The sequence below is a fragment of the Apis cerana genome, linkage group LG15 (genome assembly GCF_029169275.1).
Source record: "Apis cerana isolate GH-2021 linkage group LG15, AcerK_1.0, whole genome shotgun sequence".
Lineage (NCBI taxonomy): Eukaryota > Metazoa > Arthropoda > Insecta > Hymenoptera > Apidae > Apis > Apis cerana.
Genome location: NC_083866.1, coordinates 6934482 through 6958004, shown reverse-complemented (window position 1 = coordinate 6958004; position 23523 = coordinate 6934482). Strand labels below are relative to the sequence as shown.

The 23523-nt window shown below is 42.2% G+C and overlaps 1 protein-coding gene across 7 annotated transcripts in view; it reads left to right on the top strand.

Moving 5' to 3' along the window:
• LOC108002290 (complexin) overlaps positions 1–23523 on the top strand; it is a 215973-nt gene that overhangs the window by 18736 nt on the left and 173714 nt on the right. For 3 of the 7 annotated variants that reach the window (XM_062085855.1, XM_062085857.1, XM_062085853.1), the window contains exon 2: positions 16455–16498. The exons of 2 other annotated variants lie outside the window; for them this stretch is intronic. The gene's annotated coding sequence lies outside the window, so the exon portion shown is untranslated. Of the gene's footprint in view, positions 1–10767; positions 10999–16454; positions 16499–23523 lie in introns of those variants that run through there. 2 more of the 7 variants (XM_062085856.1, XM_062085854.1) reach the window with 1 other exon arrangement.

The following is a 23523-nucleotide window of genomic DNA, read 5'->3' as shown; positions in this document are numbered from 1 at the left end:
ATATCGGGATATCATTTTTCTTTCAGCGAGCGTACCTTTCTCTGAACGTAATTGCCCGATTAAAATCTTTTTTTCTTCTTCTTCTTTTTTTTTTTTTTTATCTTCTGATACATCGCTGAAACGTATTTACGGGAAATATTAAGGGGAGGAGGAAAAAGCAACCGCTACTCTTTCTTCTCATCCCTCAACGGTTTAATCTCAACGATTCGGATAGATGGTCGGGATAAATGATTTTTCCCCGATATGCATTCATAAATTAGCGTAAAAATTGTTTTCCCCTCGCTTTCTTATTTATTTAGATTAAATGCACGAGTTATTTGTTCGATCATTAGCATTTTCCCCGGAAATGTTAGGAGCGTTAGAAGAGAACGAGAATGGAAAAAATGTTTCGATATAATAATATATATATATATCAATTTTTTTTTACATTTGCAATATTTTCCATTTGGAATGAACGTGACTTTTAATTTTTTTTAAGCGAAATGCCGTACCGATAAGGAATACTTGTAAAAATGACATTCGAAATATTTATTTTATCACAGACCTTGAAATATATATTGATATTCGTAATAGAACGTTAAAGGTCACCTTCGAAAAATATTACGAATTATTAAAAGCAATTTTGAATAATATTTAACCTCAAAATTTTAACCTTTGATCTTATATATCAATGATTTTAAAAACATTGGAAACATTCGATGGTCGGAAAATGAAAGGTCATCCTCGTTTCTCAGAAAAAGAAAGAAATAAAGATGCCAGCATCCGCCTGTACATTTCGAGCATCAATACTCGATATTCCACTTGTCATTCGAGCGAACAATTATTTATCAAAGACCATCCCGCTAATAATGCAACGTATATTTCCGTATTTTCCAATATCGTAAAAGACAATTTTCGGAACGATATTCCAGTTAATTGGTTTCTGCCACCTAATATCTCGATACCCGATAGGCTCTCATCCCGCGTGTCCGATCCCAGAATTGCGCATTCCCTTTTCCTTATATTCGTTACAAACACACACACACAGCACGAATCGACACGAATCGATACGTCGATAATTCAACGAATCCTCTTCCATTTTTCTATTTACCTCTTACAGGACATTCCCTTAGAGTGGAGCTCGTCCAAGACGCTTGCCCGCCCTCTTCACGCTGCTATTTGTCGCCGCTATTTCCAAGTCGAGGAGCCTTGTTACGAGTCCCGTCCCGTTTCTCGGCCACCCTTGATACCGCGCCTTTCGGTTTTACGAGCCAACGAGATTTTAATTAATTTTTCACCACCCCTCAAAGAATCCCTTTACCATGGCGTTAATTGCCAACATATTTTCATCGGTGGGGAGAGGGGCTATTGTTGAATATTGCGCGAAACATCGTTTCCCCGTCGTATCTTTCCTTTCTTTTCTCTTAATTTTTTTTTCCTTTTTCGTGGGGGGGAAAAAAAGAAAGTATCTCTCCGAAAGATTCTCTCCGACGATGGAGAAGCTTCTTTTCTTTTCTTTTTCGACGAAAGCCCGGATTCTGGATCAACGGTATTCCGAATTAATTTCTCGTTTGATCTCGGCCGCCTCGTCGATAACCGCGATTTGATTTGCTCGCTATATATATATATACGTATATAGATAGGCCTTGGCAACAACTCGTTGCTTCGCTTCACCAACTTTCGTAAGTATCTTCCTCGGGGAGGGGGAGGGATTCTGATTCGCTTATAATGCGAAAAGGCAAGTTTCCCCCCAAGCGACTTTTTATCGAGGACACTTTGCCCCGACTTGGTGCTTTGTCATCGTCCCCTCTCTCTTGCTCTCCTCAGAATTTGTTTTCCTCCTGTCGTTTGGTGAAAAATCTCCAACTTTTCCCCCGTGCCGATGGAAATTTGAACAGTTGGTTAAGCACGAATTATCCCTCCCTCCCCTTCCACCGATTCTTTTTCGGCGCGCGTGGTCCACGAAAAATACGCGGAAAAGTTGCTTAATAAAAATCCAATTCGATTTCCTTCCCCCAAAAAAACTTTGGGCACGCGCGGAGACTGGCAAATTGCCGAAATTATCCAGTATATTTCTTTTCGCGTCACGTGCCGACAGAAAGAAACGGCGAATCGGAAAATATCGCTGTTCCGAAAAGAAGTTGGCGTATTCGAAAACTACAACTCGGATCGGCGAATGTGAATGGCAAGTATGGCCAAGGCAATAGATGAAGGAATGGGGGAGGAGGGGAGAGCGCATCTGCTACTGGAAACGAATTGGAGCTTCCATCCTTTGTTCAAATTTCGCGCGGACGGAAGCGGAATCGGGATCAGTATGCACTTTGCCCTCCCCTCCAACCGAATTTCTCCGGTTTGCCGGCTTTAATTACATCGATTCCCTATCGTATCGCGTGTCATTGGCAAAACGGGTAGCATGCAAAGCGCGCCCATTATCGGCGTTGTAACGTGCCTCTATGCCTCGTGTCTCTCGCAAATGCGAGGGGTGAAACGAAGGGGGCGCAACTCAGGAGGGGGAGAGGGTGCAAGCAGGCCTGTATACGTATATATATGTGTGTGTGTGTATATGTGTACACGGTATACCTGGCCTACGCTTTGTGAGAGGGCAGGCATCCAACATCGCGTCACTGCGAGCGCGGAATTCAGCGGGTGGAAAACAAGGCGGGTGGAATTCGTTTGTTGGCTCGAAGAATGTAGCCGTTGCGTCGAAGGCCTGGATTTTGAGCGTGGAAAAGCGATCCGTGCTTTAATCCGGTTCCTTCGTTCGAGGGAGGCGCCATTTTCGCTTCGAGCAGCTTTGTTCGTCGTGATTCGAGGAAGGAAACCGAGCATTTCTTTCTTTCTTTCGCCTCTTTTGCATCTAGACCAAGTTGGGAATAATTGTTTCCTTCTCCCCCTTCTTTCCACTCGTAAAGGTTAATCTGTTCGTTCGTGTGGAGTTATATGTATAGTAATTTCTTCTTTTTTCTTTTTCTGTTCGAAGATTGTATATGTCTGCGATCGAATTTTAACGATTTTTTTTTTGTAACATATTAGCTACGAAGAAATGTTATTCGTCTCGCTTCGCCTGTTTGCGAATAATTGTTTCCTTCTTTGACTCGCAAAGGTTAATCTATTATCGTTGTAGAGATGTATGTATAGTATTTTTTCTTTTATCTTCTGTTCCAAGATTATATATCTGCGATCGAATTTTAACGGTTTCAAGCTAAGGATGCTCGAACGATGAATCTCAACCACTTGGCGACAATATTTATCGATTTTCTGATTTTTTTTAGAATATCGCCTCTATGAATGGATTCCTTACGTATAATCTCACGAAATGTGGGAAAACGTACTGCCAAATTGAATCGTGATCGGCACGACTGCATCTTCGGTATTAATTCGAGTGTTTGACACTGATGGTGGCAATAAAAGTCTTCTTTTCAAAGTTTTTTCAGAGTTTCGTAGAAGCGTAGAACGGCGTAATGATTAGTTCAAGGGAAGATGAGTTTGATTTTTCGTTATTGAACGAAAATTACTTCTATTCGTAAAGAAATTGACGATTGGGAGAAGAAAGAGGAACGATGAAACGAGAGGTGTAAAAAGGCGAGACGATGAAGAGAGCACGTTATGTTAACAGGAGTTAAGACGGATTATGAGGATCGTTCTCGACGAAATAAGAAGGGTGAAAGATACGAAACAAGATATCGTTTCACCGTGATACTCGCTTTGGCGGAACCGGGGATACATCTTGACGATTGCTTCGTAAAATATCACGAAACAACGATAGATAGAGTTTAACAAATTTTCTTTCTTCGCGTGCAAAGATATTAAAATGTAAAAGTTTTATAAAGTAAATATTCACCGATTTAATTTTTCAGCCCAAGTTAATCCATCCAGGCCAACCTGGAACCGATTTAATTTTAAGAAAATTCCGTTTCGTTCCCTCTTAAAATGGTATATTTCTAGGGCGTCCAGGGCAAGACGAGTTTATTTTTGCCCGCGGTGAATGGATTAAACGGCCCGCTGTTATCTTGGAAACGAATTTCTTGCTTCAGAATGTAATGTATTCTCAAATTGTCGAGTTTGTTTCCCACCATTGTTAATGGACACCGCGATGGAGGAAAGAGGTTTTCACGGGCAAACGTGGTTTCACGGATCGAATTAAATATGAAACGGAAACCGAACCACCCATCCCCCGAGTCCTTTTCTCTTTTTCTCCCTCCTCCTCCTCCCTGAATATTCATTGAAATTTTACACACAGAGGTTATTTTTCAGAGAAATCCGATCTCACCGAATTAATCTTTCAGACAACGCGGGTATAAAAATTTTTACCCGCGAACATCGTCCTCTCGTATTTTTATTTTATATATATATATATACATGTTCTCCATTCGACCACGCCGCGTTTGCCCTTTCCACGGGGAGGAGAGAGGGATAAATACGCCCGCACAGGAATCCACACGCCCCAGGCGCGTTTTCATTCCGCCTTCTTTCCTGATTTTCTTTGAGTCGCGCGGGTATTTATTCTCGCATTTTAAATCCACTCGTCCTCCCACTCCCTTGCCGCCTCGTGGAGGAGGAACGCCGCGGGCCGATGATAAATAATTTCCACGCTTTCCTCTCGCGTTTCCTCCGTCTTGACAATTACGATTTCGTGGAAAACTCTGTTAAAAGGGACATCCCTCCCTCTATCCAATCCCCCCTTTCAACCAGACATTTATTACAGAATCCGAGCTTTCTTTCGTCCTTGCTCCTCTTCCTTCTTACTTCTCTCGGACATCGCGTCACGTTTCGTTTCGCTCTTATTTTTATTTCTCTCGCAGTTTCTTTCGCACGTATCGCGGTTGCCGTCACGGCAAGAAAAAAGAAAAGAAGGAAAAACATCGAGCCTTCCTGGCCGATTCTAACCCACCTACCTCGCGAGCAACGTTCGAGTGCAGCTGCTTCCTCCTCCCTTATTTTCCTTTCTTTCCTTCCTATCCTCACCGGAGAGATGGAGGAGGAGGAGGAGGAGGAACAGGGTTGTAAACGGGTCACGTCCCGACTGGAAATTATGTTCCAAAGCGAACGGATTGGTAACCGGGATGTTGGGTAAAATAAAAGGGGGAAGGGTTCTTCTCGCCGAGCAACGCTGCCTCATTTCAGTCTCTTTCTTTTCCTCTCTCTCTCTCTCTCTCCCTCTTTCTCCTCTTCTGTTGCTGGTTTATTTGATTCCGGTCTTTGACGTACAAAAAAAAAAAAAGAATATCACAACCACGAGGAGGTATGAGGATTTTAAAAAATCTTCCGGGGACGAGGAAGAGGTAGAAATTGAATACGCGAATAATGAGAACACCGATACCGAGCACGCCAATATACCGTGAATATGGATTACCGAGAGCTCGGCTACTCGCAACATCGATACACTTAGGGAGCGATGGAAACTGAGAACGATACCAGGAATGTTGATAATTAAAACTACGGATATTGGGGGAGGGGGATACTGAGAGCGCCGAAATGGGATAGCTCCGTCTTAGATTAATAAATTCCTCGGCCCCCCTCCTCTGATACGTGCAAGTTAAATTCGAGTTCCTTACTCTTCCGACTAAATATATATATATATATATACACTTTCTCGCGAAACTCTCGAGAGTTTAAAAAGTTGGTCGCGTTACAAGAGTTATCGTCTCGAGGGGGGATTCTTCTTTACCTTTACCCCCTCCCTGGACGTGTCGAATCTTAAAGGGAGAAATAACGAGGGATGGTCTCCGTCCGTTTCCTCGATCTCTCTAAATGGAGAAGGAGAAGAGGAAGAAGGATTTCGGCAACCTCTTTCGTACAGGATTTCCACCTTTCGAATCTAACAAGGTAACTAGCTCGCGCGAAAAATCGATCGAAGGGGGTTTTGGCCCCTTTTAACGTTCGATGAAAAGCCTGTCTCTCCGCAACATATTTCGATGGCCGAATTTCCATCACGACGGCTAAGAGCATCCCCTTATTACTTATTTATTTATTCCTCGACGAACACGCTTTACTCGTGATAATAACGCGATATAGATGGTAATAAGATGGTATCGATTAGATAGGATATTGCTTGGATATGAGAATACAAATGCGAATTTTCATTCGCGATAATCGACAATCACAAGTCAATTCGTGATGTTGATATTAACGGGGTAAAAATTCCCAATTCGCAATGTTTACAGAAGTATTTACATCGGTGTTCAAATTTGTTTTATCCGTTTAACTTTACGCATCTTTTTTTCCCATATATATATATTTTTCCCATGGAAGCATCTTTGCAAATAACTTTTTCGTTCTTCCAGTTTGTTTGTTATTTGTTTCAAAATAAAAAATAAAAAAAAAAGTAGTAATGATAATAAACGAGGCGGCTCGTTTTAGAAACCGCGTCGGAAATTCGAGTTTAGTTTAATTTACTCTCGCGAATAATTGGCGCGCGCGTGTTTAAACGAGTTTATCTCTTAACACTCCCACGATCCCTTTTTCCTCCTCCTCCTGCTCCTCCCCCTGATGTTTCGCGCCAGCCACATCGCTGGAAAAAGGAAGCGTTCTAACTGGACCGGGATGTTGCCGATTTAAACGGCAGAGAATTTGTTTAAAGAGAGGAGGAGGGTGGAGAGGAGGAAAATAAACCGGTATCGCGAGCGAATACCGCTTATCTGCGCGCCAACTGTGATTTTTCGAGGAACGAGGCAATCTTTCGCCGACTGCTTTATCGTATTACGTGCTCCCGCATCCACCACGATCTATTATTATTATTATTATTATCATTATCATCACCATCATCATCATCATCATCATCATTATCATCATCATCATCATTGTTCTTGTTGTTGCACCGCGAGTTGGCTTTCGAGTGAATTCGAGAATCGATGATGAAAATTCCATCCCCTTTGCCTCGCCTTTACGTATCGTATTTTCGCGTGGGACTTTTATATGTATTTTATATATCGATTTATATATATATATCACGCAACATTACGGATGACAATCGGGACAAAGTGGGTTACAACGATTCGCGACGCTTATTGACTCCCTCCCCCAAACGTGATCCGCCTTTCAAGATATTCCATCCCGATTTCGAATCTCTCCTTTCCTCACGGGATATTTCCAAAATCCTTCCCCTCGTGAAATTTTTTTTCCCCCCTCTTCCTTTCGTCCCCCTCGAATTCGAACGAAAAGAGGAGCGACGCTTCTTTCTTCTTTCTTGGAAGAAAGAGGAAAGAAGAAACTTGTTTCAGTTTTTTCCGGAGGAGAAACCGCGTAAAAACCAAAGTTGATAACGGGCAGCGAGGACGACACTTTTAAATGAACTGGCTCGAATTGGGTCAGCCACCGAAGGCAAGGGCAAAAGATATATATATATATATATATGTAGAGAGAGAGAGAGAACGACAAAGGAAAATGGATAAAGTATAATATGCAGATGCGAAATATACGTGTATATATATCGAGGGTAGAAATCTCTCCTTTTTTGCTAATTAAAAGGACGATCGGCCCAGTTCTCCGCGGCGAGAAGGCAAAACCCTTCCGGATTTTTCCTCTCGTATCGACTTTGATACGGCCAACAAACGAGAGGCATCATGCATTAAACATACGGGCGGATCGAACGCGGATTTAATAATGCAGGATCGATGCTTTGCTCCGCTCGATTGGACGGATCCTCCTCGTACGCGATCAGGGTGCTTCTCCCTGCGTGGATTCTTGCATAATTCTCGAGACGGGGGCGCGAGAAGGGAGAAAGAGAAGAAGAAGAAGAAGAAAGCGAAGGAAAAAGTGGATGGACCTCGTGTTACTGTTTTTCTGTTGTGAGAGCCGGCGGAGTAGAGTAGATCTCTCCCCACGTGGAGATGGCCGTCGATATTTCAGAAAGTTTTTCAACCTCGCGTGTCGACGAACGCTTAGAGACCCTCCTCCTCCCCTTCTTCTGCTTGTTTTATCGACGAACACACGAAGACGCTGTTTCTTTGCGCGAGATACCACGCTGTTGGAAAAATGTCCACGACACCCTCGCCCTCGAGCCGTTTAAACCCGTTTATGCGATTTCCACGATAACCTTGGGACTTCCCTCGCGATCATCCATCGCGTTTCACTTTTTATCCTACACTATTTTCCTGGGCGCAACGGTTTTTCTTTTTTTTCTTTATCGGCGAATATTACTCGCAGAGCGTGGATCGTATAATTAATTGGTGGTAAATCGAATTGTTCGGATGCATGCACTTACCCCAGTTTATAATTACAGGAATTAATATTAATTATTTGCCGGATGCAAGCAGCACTAGATACTACAATTCGAAATGTAATGTATACCGCTCAACATGCATAATTTACACGTTAAACAGCACAGTTGCAGCCGAGTCGAAATCGCATAAAAATATTACGTGGTTAAATGTCAGGGGTGTTCGTATCGTTTAGCGATGTTACACGATGATACGATAGAAAGTATAAATTAACTCGCGAGATATATATATATATATACGGTTTGAGGGAGGATGTTTGGAGGGGATGCGTTCTCGAGTTCCTTATTTGTCCATCGAATTCTTTGAAACTCTCCCTCTCGTTGGAAACACCCCTCTTTATTCAGACTCCGTTTATCCGGATAGGCCGAAACGAAGGTGTTTGCCGGCGCACGATTCTCATTACACCGCGACTTTGCATTTAAATGAAAAACTAGTTTTCGAATGGTTGCGTCCCTTCCGATCGAACGCGTATTCCCCGATCCTCGAAGCGAAGGATTTTAATTAAAAAAATCACCAATTCCCTCCATCACTTTTCCCTCCCTTCTGTTTCTTCCTCGCTGTTTCCTCCCCCTCCCCTCTGATTCCAATTTTATTTTTTCACGAGTTTATCGCGAGCTCGTAACGCGTTCGAATTGAAAAAGTGGATTTCTTTCTCTCTGTTCTTTCCCTCCAGGAAAGAATAGGAATTGGCCCGATCGAGGGAATTATTCGGGAATATTTTTATCGGCGGAAAGAAGAGGAACAGCGGAAGTGAAGTTATTTCCAATGGGGATTAAATAATTTTCAAAAGTAATTTTCTTCGACTTCTCGAAGAGTACTTGAGAATACTTTCGAGAATAATCTGAAAATAGGACATCTTACTACTTAAATTATTATATTCAAAAGCGGAAACCATTTTACATTTTTCATGATTCTCTCCTCTCGACGAGATTATAGTAGAAATGGATAATGGGAATAGATATCTCAAGGATTTTTTTTTAGATACCGATTGTGATTCTTATCCGACGACGATATATGTATATATATATATATAGGTCACGCTACTTCATTTGCATAGTTTGGTATTCCGGCGAGTTCCGCGCGAACTTTGCTCGGATTTATGGCAGTAATGAGATTTACATATTAAATTATCTGCTCGAGATAGTCGCGCCCGTACAATTCTCATGCGTGCAATAAGTTTCCACGCAGCTAATTAAAATCAAGTCCCTCCCCTCTCCTCAGCCGCGGAGATCGTCGTCGATCCGTCGAACACCACGGCGTCGCGAATTTTCGCCGTGACGTTTATTAATTTAAGGAAGATCGCGCAACAACGATATACCTTTGACGGTTATATCAAAGTGTTTCAAAGCAAACTTGTGACGTTGCGTCAGTTTCGGTTTCTAGAAATCGAAGTGGCTACTCGCTCGAGAGAAGGATGTGCGTATGTCTGCCGATAAACGACTGATGCTGGAAGAATCATTATTAAGATTTTGAACGGCTTGTAATATTTGTAAGGATTCCGGTTGGAAAAGTATAAAAGCACGTACGCGGTCAGGTCGCGGTTATTAATAGACGTGTTTCGAGCGGGTTGCACGCCTATCAAACACTCGGAATGCTCCGTATAGAATGCTTTCTACGGAATGTTTCGACAAAAGCGTCTCTTTCTCTCTCTGCCCCTATTCCAACTTGGCCTATAACTCTGGCTGTATTCCTCTAAAGCCCAGGTCCTTTTGTGCCTTGTGCCTCCTCTTTCCCTGTCGTCGAGGATTCCTCGAGCGACAGACGCGGCCGGCCGACTCTTTGCCCGATCTCTCGCGCATTCAAATACGGGATTCTATTGATGAAAAAATAAACGAGCGACGATAGAAATTTTTGGCGCGATTCCAGCAAATGTTTGCGATGTAACGTCTCGTCGAAATATCTGCGAAAGGTGTTTGTCCGTTACGATACTCTACGGAAATCCAAATTCATGAGGTGTACACACGGATGTTACAAGACTGTAGACTCGCGAGGGTCGTTCACGCGACGTCACCGTGTTAATTTCCGCGATTATCCGCGGCTCTGGCTTTTCTCCGTCTTGAGACGTTATGCAAATTAGTTTCCCGTCAAAGAGTACGATGTTGGAAACGCGGCTGCGAGCAACATCGAGGATCATCCCACAGGAATCCCATCTACTCTACTCGTTACTTGGCTTCGATTATTGTTTAATCCCCCGATTTTAGAGAGCGTCGGTGTACGCTGCGATTCTTACGATTCGAAATTATCTTTATCGCGCTATTCGAGAAGAGCTACTCGAAATGCCTGCACTCTCTCTCCATACTTCGTTTTATTCCCAAGAAACGATTCCTTAACCTTCTGTGCGACCGAGGCGCCATCTTACGCTCCATGTTACGAATCATAAATATTGGAATCCCACTTGCGAATCAGAAGAGGAGAAAAATAACACTCCAAACAAAGAATCCAATTGTTCTATCCGTTATTCGCGCAATTCCAAATTGCCATTCCCGATTCTCTTTAAATTGTTCTTGCTCTTTCGTTGTTGGAGCAGCCCCGTTAATCGACACGCTCCGTCCATAATTTCGCAGCTCGGTAAACCGCATCGGCGAGAGGAGGTATCCTCGAGAGGGGCAGCGAGGACGCCGGCAAAGAGAGGCGCACGGCAAAGCGCATCGCCAACGACACCGAGGCGTGGCGACACTGGATATCTTCTCCCGCAACCAGCAATTAAGTCTAATTTCCGCGAGACCGACCCAGAGGGGCCTTGCACGACACCCGCTCGCCTTCAATTGCACGCTCCCGCCTCTCCTCCCATTATACGCGCGTATGTATGTGTGTGTACGACGCAGTTTCCTTATCGCCTCGCCCCCTCCTCGTGGAACCGAGTGTAACTTCTCACAATTACCACGATACCACCGCCGTCCTCCTCGAGCTCGGTAATTCGATCACAACTACGGGACAAGTTGTGCTCCGGCCACGGACCGGAAACTGGAAACTGCAGTCCGATCTTCGCTCCTTCGCTAAGATGTAAAGAGATTCCCTGCCGCCAGATGTTCCCCAGAGGTGAAAGTCCGACGGTGCTTCTCGATGTGTTTGCCAACTTTGAACAACGGAATTGGATGGGAAACAAAGGCTTTTTTCATTCTCGAATTCGAGTTTTCTCCCGTTCCCTATTTTCCCGAGGGAGGATTTTTCCGCGGTCGGTAAACGAGTAGTTTTTAGTCGAGTTTAATCATCCTGTTGATCAATTTCAGCTACGGCTCTCCGTGGTTTAACGAAACTGTGCGAAGAGTAAATTATGAGCTGTCGCGAGATATCACAGGAGGCTGTTGTGAATTGGAAAAAATTATTATCGAGAGTCTTGTCGCGTTACGCGGGATCCTTCCTTCCCTTTCGTTTTTATTTGTTCAGGCGCGGATCGCTCGAGGCGACCGATTTTCGATTCGAGGGAGATTTGAGGGGACGGCAAAAGGAGGAGGGGGCTGAAAGACAACAGGATGGATCCTGTCGTCATCGAGGACGCTGCTTTTCTTTCGGAACTTCTCTTTATCGAACAAATGCACTAGTTAAGGATCCATCTCTGGACGCAAATATGATGGGAAAGGATTATAAACGAAATTATAAAATCATAGAACATGATCTTTAAGTGATACGGACGAAAAACTATCGTTAGACAAATTGTGCTTTAAACCAGGTTATTAGATATTATTCGTAGAATAATATTCTTAATCGACAATCGATTAATGGTTTTCCTTCCGATATATATATTTAAACATTTCCCTCCCCCGAGTTAGATTATTAAATCGATTTTGTGGAGGCTCGTGTTGCAGAAGTTGGTAGAAGTTAGAGCAGACGGCGCGCGACGTTCGAAAGGTATAAGAAGCTTTGAGAAATTTCCGGTTTCGAGGGACGCGCTTGATAAATTCGAGCCTGGAGGGGAGCCGAAATTTCTCATCGGGGCCAGGGTTAACGAGGAGGGTCAAACATGGTTTTTCGTTTGAACGCTGCTGTATCGAAACTTGTGCGTCGTATTTCCATCCGGTTATCGTCTTCCTCTTCTCTCTCTTTTTATTCCCCGCGTTTCCTCACGTTTCTCTTCCTCTCTTCTCAGGAAAGCAAGAGTTTCAGACGGGTGGACGTTCTCGAGAGACAGAGATGGGTGTCAACTCGGATCCCATTGTCCAGCGACAAATTCGCTGGAGAGCGCGCGTACGTGAAATCAGTGGCGGTGGGAGAGCGTAAATAAACGAGAGTGCGGATAAATCGGGAATGTAAACGAGTAAACAAGGAGGGAGGGCGTAAACAGGCGAGTTAAAGGGTAAACGGTGAAATGAGAAAAATTAACAAAGGAGGACCGAAAATATTTCAAACAGCAGAGGTTTCGTTTCGGGCGGAGGGATTAAAACATTGCAACGTAGGATGGATAATTAGGCGTGAAATATGTCTTATGTGAAATGTAATAGCATAGTTTAATCATTTTTAATATCTCTCCAGAGTGATGCAATTTATCCGAATTTTTAATGCGCGTATAAAGTGCTTTTTTTTAGCTTAGGTTAGGAGGATTAAACGAACGCGCGAAACGAAATGGTATTCTTTTTTTATCTTACTTAAAAAGGAAAAAATTTTTACGAAACTTCTCTCACCAACTAATTTCTCTTCGATATCTTTCTCGATCCTGTCGCGCGACTCTGTCATCCTCTATTCAAATTTTCATCAATCAACATGCTCTCTATATTTTCCTCTTAATTTCATCTCGTGTAAAAAGTAAACCAGATATCCCATCCCATCTAATTTAACTCTTACTCCGCGTTATCAAGAAAGAAATATGAGAGAAGTAGCCGAGTAAATCGCGTTGATCTCTCTGATTAAAAAGATTAAAAATCATAGGGTGTGGTACGGTCGTTCTCTCGGCTAGACAGAGCGGAGATAAGGAGGGAGGCGACAAGGAAGGCCGCGATCCCGTAAAATGAAAACGTTGCCGAGTCTAGGAACAGTCGGAATTGCCATCCAGGACGGTGATTATTCCCGGTTCATCTGATAAATGTTACCGCCATACTTGCGCCCCTCCCTCCAATGTGTTGTGTATAATCCAGTTTAATCTCGGATTAGACGCATAAGCTATGGCTTAATCCAATGCACCGAGGACGTGTTGGTCGTTTGCATACGCGGCCCCCCGTCTTTGGGGCCGCCAACCAATTCGCCAAGATGTCCACGCGTCGAATCCATCTTTCAGATCCCCGCCATTTTAATCGTCCATTCCATCCGGATGTAATTCACAGGCGCGAAATAGGGGATGGGGACACCGGCCTTTATGGGGGCCGACGTAAGATCCATTTAACCTGGTGGCTGAAAGCGTTAGGTCCCGCTTACTCCGCAGGAACATTGTAACGGTTAACGAGGAATAGCGAAGCTTATGTGATCCGAATTATGTGATATTCGTAGTAGATTTTCGTTGCGAGCGATCCTGGATAGAGGGAAGAAGACGATCGAGATCGAGATGAAAAATGGTAAATTAGAAATCTTTACTCTAAAATAAAGTAAAATATTGTCTTCATAGTATTATAATAAATGAAATTTAATTCATCGAAATCTTTATATCTAAATTAAATTTATTTCTAAAAAAGAGCTAGATATTAATAAGTTCGAATGACATCTAATCTCTAAATTTATATTTGTAATTTTAATAAAAAGAATTTTAATCAAGCCTGATACAAAAGATACAAGATAAAAAGGTATTGAAATATTCACTGTTGTTATGATTTTATCGATTCGGCGTACTGTACGTGTTTATATCCTACATAGATACTCGAGATTGAATAGTTTTAGCATATAAATGATGAAAAATGGTAAATTTCTCAAAAATAACACGCGAGATATTTACTTTTACTTACGATTTTATCGATTCAAACATGTCGTACGCGTTTGTCTTCTAAAGAAAATGCCCGAGATGGAATAATTTTAACATCTAGATAACGAAAAAAGATAAATTTCTCAAAAACAACACGATATATTTTGTTACGACTTCATCGATCCAGACATGTCGTGCGCGTTCTTTTTCCAAAGAAAATACTCGAGATGGGATAATTTTATCATCTAGACGAAGAAAGATGAGAAATTTCTAAAAAAAAAAGTAGCAAAAATAAATCTCGTCATCTTAACACGAGTAATTTATAAATGCAATTGATAAAACGTAATAGTCTCGTCCTCGTTACGCGATCGAACCGACTAAACGCGCGATAAAATAAATAATATTCCCTCTCGGTGTAATATCTCGACGAAGAATAATATCGCGTTAATATTCCGTATCTCGCGCGCGATGATGAAAAAGTAGGCGAAATATACGCGAAGAGCGATCGTTTTGCCCGAGGAAGGCGCGAACCATCCCAAGTAACGAAGATAAAATTCTTACAAAGTGTCGTTTCTCGCGCCGTGTCGTATCCCCGAATAGAAAATGATAGCTAGCTGCATTTGCAGCCCGGGATAATTCTTCCTTCCGCTCCGAGGAGGATGCTGTATCTCGACGGCTGTTAAAGAGCCCAAGGATAACGAGCGCGGCCGAGAAAGTTTGCCGGGTGATTTTACGCGGAGGCGTAAAAATCGTCCCGAGAGATGGGGAAGATTGATAGGAAGGAAAAGCTTTTTTCAAAGCGGAGGTGTATGGTGTAACGGTGTGGACAAATATAACAAGGGACCGAGCGTTACGAGTTGTTAACGCTCGAAGCGAAACACCGAAACGATCTCGAATGCGCGAAGGAAGCCAAGTTTCGTGGCGGTAGGCGGTCGAGGAATTTCTTAATCCCCTTAAGAATCGAAGCCGTGTTCGTTCCCCTCTCCTAGTTCCACGTGTTTTCCCCTCGAGCCTTCAACTAGTCGACTAAAAAAAAGTGCTTTACTTTTGGTCTCAAGAATTTTCAAGAATATTTCAAATTTCACGGAGAACAAAATGGATGGGAGAGATCGAAAGTGTGTACTTTCTGTCCGTTCGAATTTCTACATTTCCGAGAAGAGGAACGGAGGAACGTGTATATACGTAACGCCTTCTCGAGTTAGGTCGAGAGTGAAGCGGTTTAAAAATCAGCGGAACTATTTCACGGGTGGAAGGCCATTAGAGTGATAAACGTTTAATGAAGTTTTTCGAGGCGGTGGTTCCAAGATTCCGTGGGAAAGGATTTTCGGGGAAAGAATATTCGGGTCGTGGAAAGAAGCGTGACTTTTACCCTACTTACAATTTATCTCGCCCCCTCCCCCTCCGGATTGTTATGAATACGGGCGCGCGGAAGCCTCCGTTCCTTCTAAATTCATTTCCATATTTTCCTGTCAACCTGTTTTATCTCGACTCGCGTTAATTCAACTCGCAACTTGAAATCAGCATCATTTTTAATCGCGGCCAATTTACGTTCCTAGATAATTGGAAGATCGAGGTATCGTCGGAATCTGCGAGCCAATGAAACGAGATTGGAATTTTAAAAGTTTTCTTAAACAAGAAAAGTACGATTTTAGCGCGAATTTTAACATCGTATGCGAAATCACCATATGCGAAAATATGTATGTATAATCTCCAACTTTCCTCCACGAGTCTGGACCGTTCCTTCGAAAGGAAGTGCTCGAGTTCGAAGATTCTCCTTGTACTCTCCCTGATAAAGTCGGTTCGCAAATTTTACCGCTTTCCAAGTTTCCGCTAAAGATGGCCGCGCTTATGATATAGAGACAATAATATAGATGCGGTAAAATTGAGAGGACCACTCTATATATATATATATATATATATATATATATATATATATATATATATATAAAGAGAGAGAGGAACGTCGATAAGCTGAAGTAGCCGCGGGCTGAGTTCTGTAAGCCGATCAAACTGGAGTGAGTTTATATCGACGTCGAAGCGTATCGGTTACTCGGGCTATCTTCCTTCAATCTCGCTCTGATAACTTGTTAGCGGTGTTAACTGCTTCGTAAAATTGGTATCGGAAAGTAGTACGAGGGGTATACCAAGAAGATGTTAATGTCTTCCTGCGTGTTGTCTCTTCCAACAAGTTTTAATGGATGCCGAGAATCGATCTGTTTGCCCTCCTCGAGTAAGTACCACCGGCTATTTGTTTATTTATATTCGTTGAACGCGAATTTCTATTCCTCCCACACCATTTTGTCGCGTGGCTTGCGTTGTTGGAAAAGGCACGAACGCACGACACGAATGCGATTATTCTTTAATTATCGATAAATACAATGATCGTCGGATTATCGTTATTCAAAGTGGGATTTTTCCGTTTTTTGTTGCAGGTACGAAGATTGTTTGTTCTTGGATTGGCCGTGAGTGAGCATCGGTGAGCCATCGTCCCGTCATTTTCGTTCTCGATCGTCGCTTGTCCCCCCCCTCTCTCCAGAATTTCGAAAGAATCGTAACACTCGTTGAATTCGATTTCGACGATTTATTCGCGGCAATTCTTTTTTTCGCAAATAAAATGAAAAGGAAAAAAGGAAAAAATGAAAACACATTTCCGCGACAAACTTGATTTTTCCGGCAATGACGTATACCAATTTCAATCCCCCCTCTCCCCCAACTATTTCGTTACCCCCAATAAAAAAGGATGAAATTATTTTTTGATCAAAAGAGTTTCTCGATACGCGCGTGCAACATCGTTCCGCAACATTGTTCGGACGTTATCGTTAATTTACAACCTCCCCCCTCCCTGAAATCGAATCCTGTCGTCCGCACACCCGGACCAGCGAAACGTTCGAACGCACTGATCCCGTGGAATATTTACGAAACGATCGTAACGCGTTCGAAACGAAATTTTTCGAAATTTTCGCCGGATTCGCGAAATCGAAAGAAGGGGTGGAAGGATAAAGGGGAAGGGAAGGGTCGATTTTGGGAAAAATCCAAGGGGGGGGAATTCTCATTAGAGCGCAAATAGGGGGAGGGAAGCCACACTACTCGAAAAACTAATGAGTCGGTTTCGTAACGAGCTCTCGCATGCGATATACGCAGTGGAATGGAATATCGGCAGAGCCGTTGCGTCGACCATGATATTTCGGCTTTGTTAACAGATTTTTCTTCCTTTCTCTTTTTCCACGATACACGATAACGAATGAGAAAATTATGTGTAACTGTCTCGCGAGGAGAGAGGAGGGGGAAAAAAAAAAAAGAAAGGAATGACGTGTAGATTATCAAAGGGAGGGGGAGAATGCCTTTTTGTCGCGGCAAGATAAATTAACTGTCTCCTTTATACGTGGCGTAGTCACGAAGACTGGATATGAAAAATGGTGGCTCTTGATGGTCGCTTTAAATGAATTAGGCGAGGAAGCCTAAGTACTTGCATCGATCGTGAGTGGAAGGGAAATATCGTCGATCGAATATGAAGCTATTTTGTGAGAAAAGGAAAAGAAAAATTAATACGAAAGTGAAAATTTATTTCGATTTGCGGCCCGCTGTTTATCGGAGACGATATTATTTTTTAATAACAAAAGTTTAATCTTGGATGTGGATTAGCATCCTCCACTTGATCGAGAATATTTTTCTGTACGAAACGAAATCTAAATATTTAAAGAGGTGAATACGTATTGCTTCGTGAAAAGTTTATCACTGGAAATTCGACATCGTATATATATATATATATATATATTATATATATATATATATATTAGAGCTTGATTTAATTTAATTTAGTTTCGTCTGCAAAGCACTAGAGACTGATATTATGATATTAAGATTATGCGTGAAAAATATGCAGAGGAGAAAAAAAATAATCGTTTATAAATAATTCTCGCCGGTTCGTCGATGATTAATCTCCACGAGATTGAAAGAAAATGTTAATTTTACGTACCTTCCCTCTGTCAATTTCTAATTGTGGACTGCTGCGTAAATTGGAATTTTGCACCGTCCTTCCTCTTTTTTTTTCCATCGTAACGACAAAGTTTCGAGTATCGTTTTAACGCTCAAACTCGTTAATTGATATTTATAGGGGCTGGTTTGATGGAAAGAATCGACACCAGGAAACTCAATTTTTTTTCACCTTGCTTCAAAATTCGCTTTATTATTATTTTATTACTTCGTTGCTTTTTTTTCGTTTCGTTTCGTTTCGTTTCGTTTCGTTTCGCAATTACGTGTACGAATAAGCTGTCAGAAAGCGATAGAATTTTTGTTCCAATAAAAGTCACCGCCAATAACTTTCGTGGAATAGTTTTTTTTCATTCGCATAAATATAAAATCGATCTTTCTAAAAGAGGAAATAAGAAGCTCGTTGACCGCAATTTATGGCAAATCCAATGCCTCTGAATTCTTAAACAGTATTAATTATAATCAATTGGAAGGAGCAAACCGGGCAAAGTGGGCTTTGTCGATATTCATTAATCTTTCATCGAGCCTGATTTCATCGAACCTCCTCCAAGTTAACTTTTCGAACCGCACAACCACCACGAGATTCACGGAATCAGAAATCTTCCTCCTTGCTGCCAACTTCTTTCTCCCTCTTTTCCTCCTCCTCTTCTGAATTTCCATTCCCCCCTTTCCATTCTCTCTCTCTTTTTCTCTCTTTTTTATTAATTCAGCTCGAAGCACGAAACGATTAAAAAGTAATCCCGTATTCCTCGACTTCATCTTCTTCGTTTTTCTTATCGTTCAACTTCTCCTCCTCCTTCCCCTTCTTTTCCACGTTTCTTGACGTTTGTCAAAGAAGGTCCGCCCGATAAGAGTCTCGCAAACTCGACCTCCAAGTCGAGGAGAAGCGAAAAATTTCGAGCTCATTACAGGGACTTGAAGTTTCTTCGTTTTCCGGCCCAACTTTTTCAAGGTACTTCCTCTTCCTCTCTCTCTCTCTCTCTCACTTAAGCATTTATGTAAATGTTCTTCATCCCCATAGTTGTTGGATTCATCCGTTCGACCTAGACTCGCATCCCTCTCTCCATTTTCGTCGATTAATTTTTTTCCACGCGACGAATGGTCTCTTTTTGGTTTCCGGCCACCGCCAAAGAAGCTCGAGAAGAATTTCACGAGCAAGTGGCGCGTGCGATCGTAACCTCATCGGCAAAGTGCATCGCGCAAGGAAGATTGGTCGGTCCGAGAAGGAAGAAAGAGTAGCCAGCTGGCTTTTTGTTCCCGGTCGAGTTTTTAAGGGTGGAAGAAGCGGGCCCGGCCCACTTATTTCGTCTTCCATTCTCTCTAATGGCTCGAAACTCGTTACTCATTGTCGGCTCAGGTTCAAGTGGCCCGAAGCCATCGAAGAGAAAACTTTTCAACGACTGACCGTTGGCGTTCCTTTAATTACAGCAACCATCTCCCGGCCACGGTTCTTGGAATCGTTTCGATCCTTCCCGAGGATTCGAAATTTTTATCACTTTTCTCTCTCGATGATCTTTCCCTCCAATTTCTGCATCTCTACGCCGACTCGCTCCTCTTTCGAGGATTCGAAATTCGATCGATGCTAATTTCTTAATCGTATTCTCGATCGTATTTTCAGAATTTTACAAATTTCGGCCGTCGATTCGAGATCTCTATCAGGTTTCCGATTTTTCCCGAGTTTCTGCATTTCTACTTGTTTCTTTTCGAGGATTCGAAATTTTGATCGCTTTTTCAACGATAATTTCAATCCACTCGACCATTAGCCTCAAGTCTACGAAATTCTTCGATCGATTCCTGGATCAAAATTTGACTCAGCCGAGTTTCGAAATCAATTATTTCTTGGAAAATTTCCCGAACGATCGCGTTCCTGTCAAAACCGGATGGAAAAGAGTTGTGGCTGTGTTGGCCGGATTATCAAGTTGTTTTCCCATACATCGTACATCCAGGAGAATTAATTAATTTCTCTATGGACGTGTAAATCGTGCATCGAAAAAAAAGTTTATATCCGGTATTCGAAAAAAAAAAAAGTTTGCCAGCCATACATACGTGCTACATTCAGGTCAAACCATTATAATTTAATCCGTACGATATATCGGCTCGAAAGGGGAAATTTTTAAAAAACCGCGGATCACGATTTATCGATATCGAATAGTTCTCGAACTTTTTTGCATAATGGAGGAAGGAGCGAAGGATCCGTCGGTTTCACTCGACGATTCTTCTGAACGATCATTAAAGTAGCAGACGTCTCTAAGAGAGAGACCAACTCCACCGACTCAAGAATGTCAAGAGTCGACAAACTAATTGAAAGAATCCTTTCCTAGCTACCTAGCTTACCTAGCTACCTCTTCTCTTCTCGTCTTTTATAATTTTCCTTTCCTTTTTATCCCCCAAAGATTCTTTTCCCGAAAAGATACCGCCGTCCCTTCCTCCGTTTCTTCGCTGCCTACGAAATAATCGTGAAAACAAACGCGCCGCGATCGTTTCACCGGATTTTTCCACGAATATCTCGATGGATTAACGAACTTCTTAGCCACGACTTATTATCATCCTCACTTTCGATTTCGCAAAATCGGACAATTCCCTCTGTTCAATTTCGAATTTTCTTTTTTCTTTTCTTTTCTTTTCTTTTTTTTTTTTACAATACGTTTGATAAAATAAGCCAATAATGGAATAAGAAATTAAAGGATAGAAATTCCTGGAGGATCTTTGCTTTGCGCGGAAGTTACACGGGAGGCCCGAGCAGCGGAATTAAGCTAATCATTATTGGTCGGCAAATATTTGGCAAACAGTCCGTCTCGCTTCAATCCGGTATCTCTCTAATTTGCCTTCTCCTCGAGTTTCCGTAATTGGGGTATGGCCTGACTAATTAGTAGCCAAGAGACGCCTAAGATCGCTCACTTTGCCCTCTCTCCTCCCTCCCTACCTCTTGTTGCCCAGGCAATCGCAAATTCTATTTGAGAAACCTTCCTTTCCCCGGATGTTTGCTCCCTTCCCCGGGACGAGGATGTTGTTGCCCCTTTCTTCTTTCGAAAACAGTTTCGCGGATATGCGATTCCTCGATGCGCGATTGTATGCGTTTCGAGAAACACGGGGCCACTTTCTTCACGTTCAAACATCGTGTTTCCCTCGGAAAACTCGATTTACCAAATAGATTCTTCGCATATTTGGCGTTTCGATCGTGCTTGCAAAATTGTAAGTTTCGAAAATTCTCTTCGTTACGTGTACGTGGTTTCCTCTCCTGCCTTTTCCTTTGTATTATTATTATTTCGTGACGTGTCGATGGACAGACTTTTTACCGAGTTTTAAAATTTTCTGTTTAACTTTTTTTCCTTTCTCATTTTTTTCCCCAAAGATATTTAAAGTAAGGAAAACTTTTGTATATTCGCCAGTCCAAAAGGGCGAATCTTCTAAATGGTATAAACAATTTTCTTTATTTCTTGTAATGTGCAATTGTAAATATTGTATTCAAATAGCACAAGAATAAGATAATAACACAGATATAATTATATCATATCAAAATAATTTGATAGTTTGGAAAATATTCAACTTTCTTAGATGATTATCCTTAACTTCGTAAATGAAAATAATTTTTACCATTTTGAATATTCAAATTACGCCCCCTTTGAAACGATTGATAATTTCGAGATACCAGTTATAATCCCGACGTTCAATTGTTCCACTTATCTAATTGTAAGATTTTCGTTATCACATTCCGTGATTATATTTAAAGAAAACTGCAGACTTGGAAACGTTTGGCACGTTGTCGACGAAAACGTCAGGTGTTTCCACCGTAAAGCGGCTTATCGGCTTGTTATTTATGCACGGCCGTCCTCTTCCCCGCCGATATTATTCATTTTATCGCGGCTTCCGTCCCCCTGTACTGGAATATCGCTTCGTTACTCGACCACTTTTCCAGGCATCGTCGTTACATCCGCGGCGAGACAAAAGGATCGCACCCCGCAAAACCGACGTAAACATCCATCGACGTTTTTCCTCGTTTCCGCGTACCCATCCGTTTCCTCCCACTCTCCTATTTTTGTCCCCTGTAAATTGCGAAACTGTCGCCAAGTTTCGCTTCCGCGCGTTTATGATATTTATGCATTTATCCGCCTATTCAACTTGCACCGAGGTGAAGGAATAAAAAAAAAAAAAAAAAAAGAAAAGAGAAAAAGAATAGGACAGGTTAGTCGAAACGATGGTTCGTCCAGTTGTTCCAAGCATTGGATATCGTTTTCGCAGACACGTTTGAAACTTGGGTGGAAGTTGATGCTGCAAAACTGAGCTCTTTGAAATTTCGAGTTATCTTTTTTGCTTCTTCCAACGATCTGTCCCCGACATGGTGGCCGAAACGATTAATTTTGATAAGTCTTCGTGGAATTTGATTATATCCGTAGAAAAAGAAAGGGAAGGGAAGGATGAAACGTTTCTCGACCGAGTTCTCCTCTCCTTCGGCTCGTAATCTGAAAATAAATTCGAAAGGGGGAATCGATGGTCGAAAAGGAGAGAGGCGGTGGTAAATGTTGACCTTACGTCTCAACTTTTCTAATAATACTGCGTTTCATCAAGTTTTTCTCTCTCCCCCTCTCTCTTTTTTTCTCTTTCGTGCCGAATAAAACCTCTGATGTTATTTCCCTCCAACTAATTTCGACGAGATCGGCGATAGTTATAAAGTCTTTATAGCCAGGAAACGAGATCTGAAATTAAAAGCATCGAGTAGCGGGACTAATTGATAGAGCGTGCCAGGATCGCAAACTTGGCTGGTCGCAAAGAGAGAAAGAAATCGAGCGGCAACGATAACGGGGCTTGAAAAGTTGAAAAGAAATTCAAAGAAGTATATTTCATGGAGCCAAGGGAAAAAAGGCAGACGCGAATAGAGGGAAATTCGAACGAAATTCATGTTAATAATAAAAAAAAAAAAAGAAAGAAAAAACGGACAACGTAAACAGAGTATTTCGAAGCGATATAAACAAGCAAACCGAGTGAAAAAAAGCACACGAAGATATTTTCCTCGCGAAAAATATCTACGCGAGAAATCCGAGAAACGTAACTCGAGACGAGATAGGGGAGGAGGGGAAAGTGGAAAGAAAATGTAACGCGATACATGGAAAGTCAGGACCGATGCTTTAATTCAACCGACCCACTTGTACGTATATCGTATGTATACACGACGGGCCTCTACGTCAACGTCAATTTTTCTTTCTCTTCGTTTTTCCCCTCTTTGGAAATAACTTTCGATCTTTATTCGACCCTCAACCCGTCCCCCCGCAGAAGAAAATAATTACAACGAAAGACGGCGATGAAGCGCGTTGATAAATTCCCTCCCCTCCCTCGATCGGTCGTTATTTCAGTTGGAAATAAAGATTCACGATCGAGGATAAACGCGACGACAATACCCTCTGCGGTGTGTACGCGCGCGCCTCTATATTCGCAACGTTTGGCTCGAACGTTTATCGGCTATCGAAAACGTTTATGTTTATTATATACAACGGACGCAAACCGCGAATGCGTATA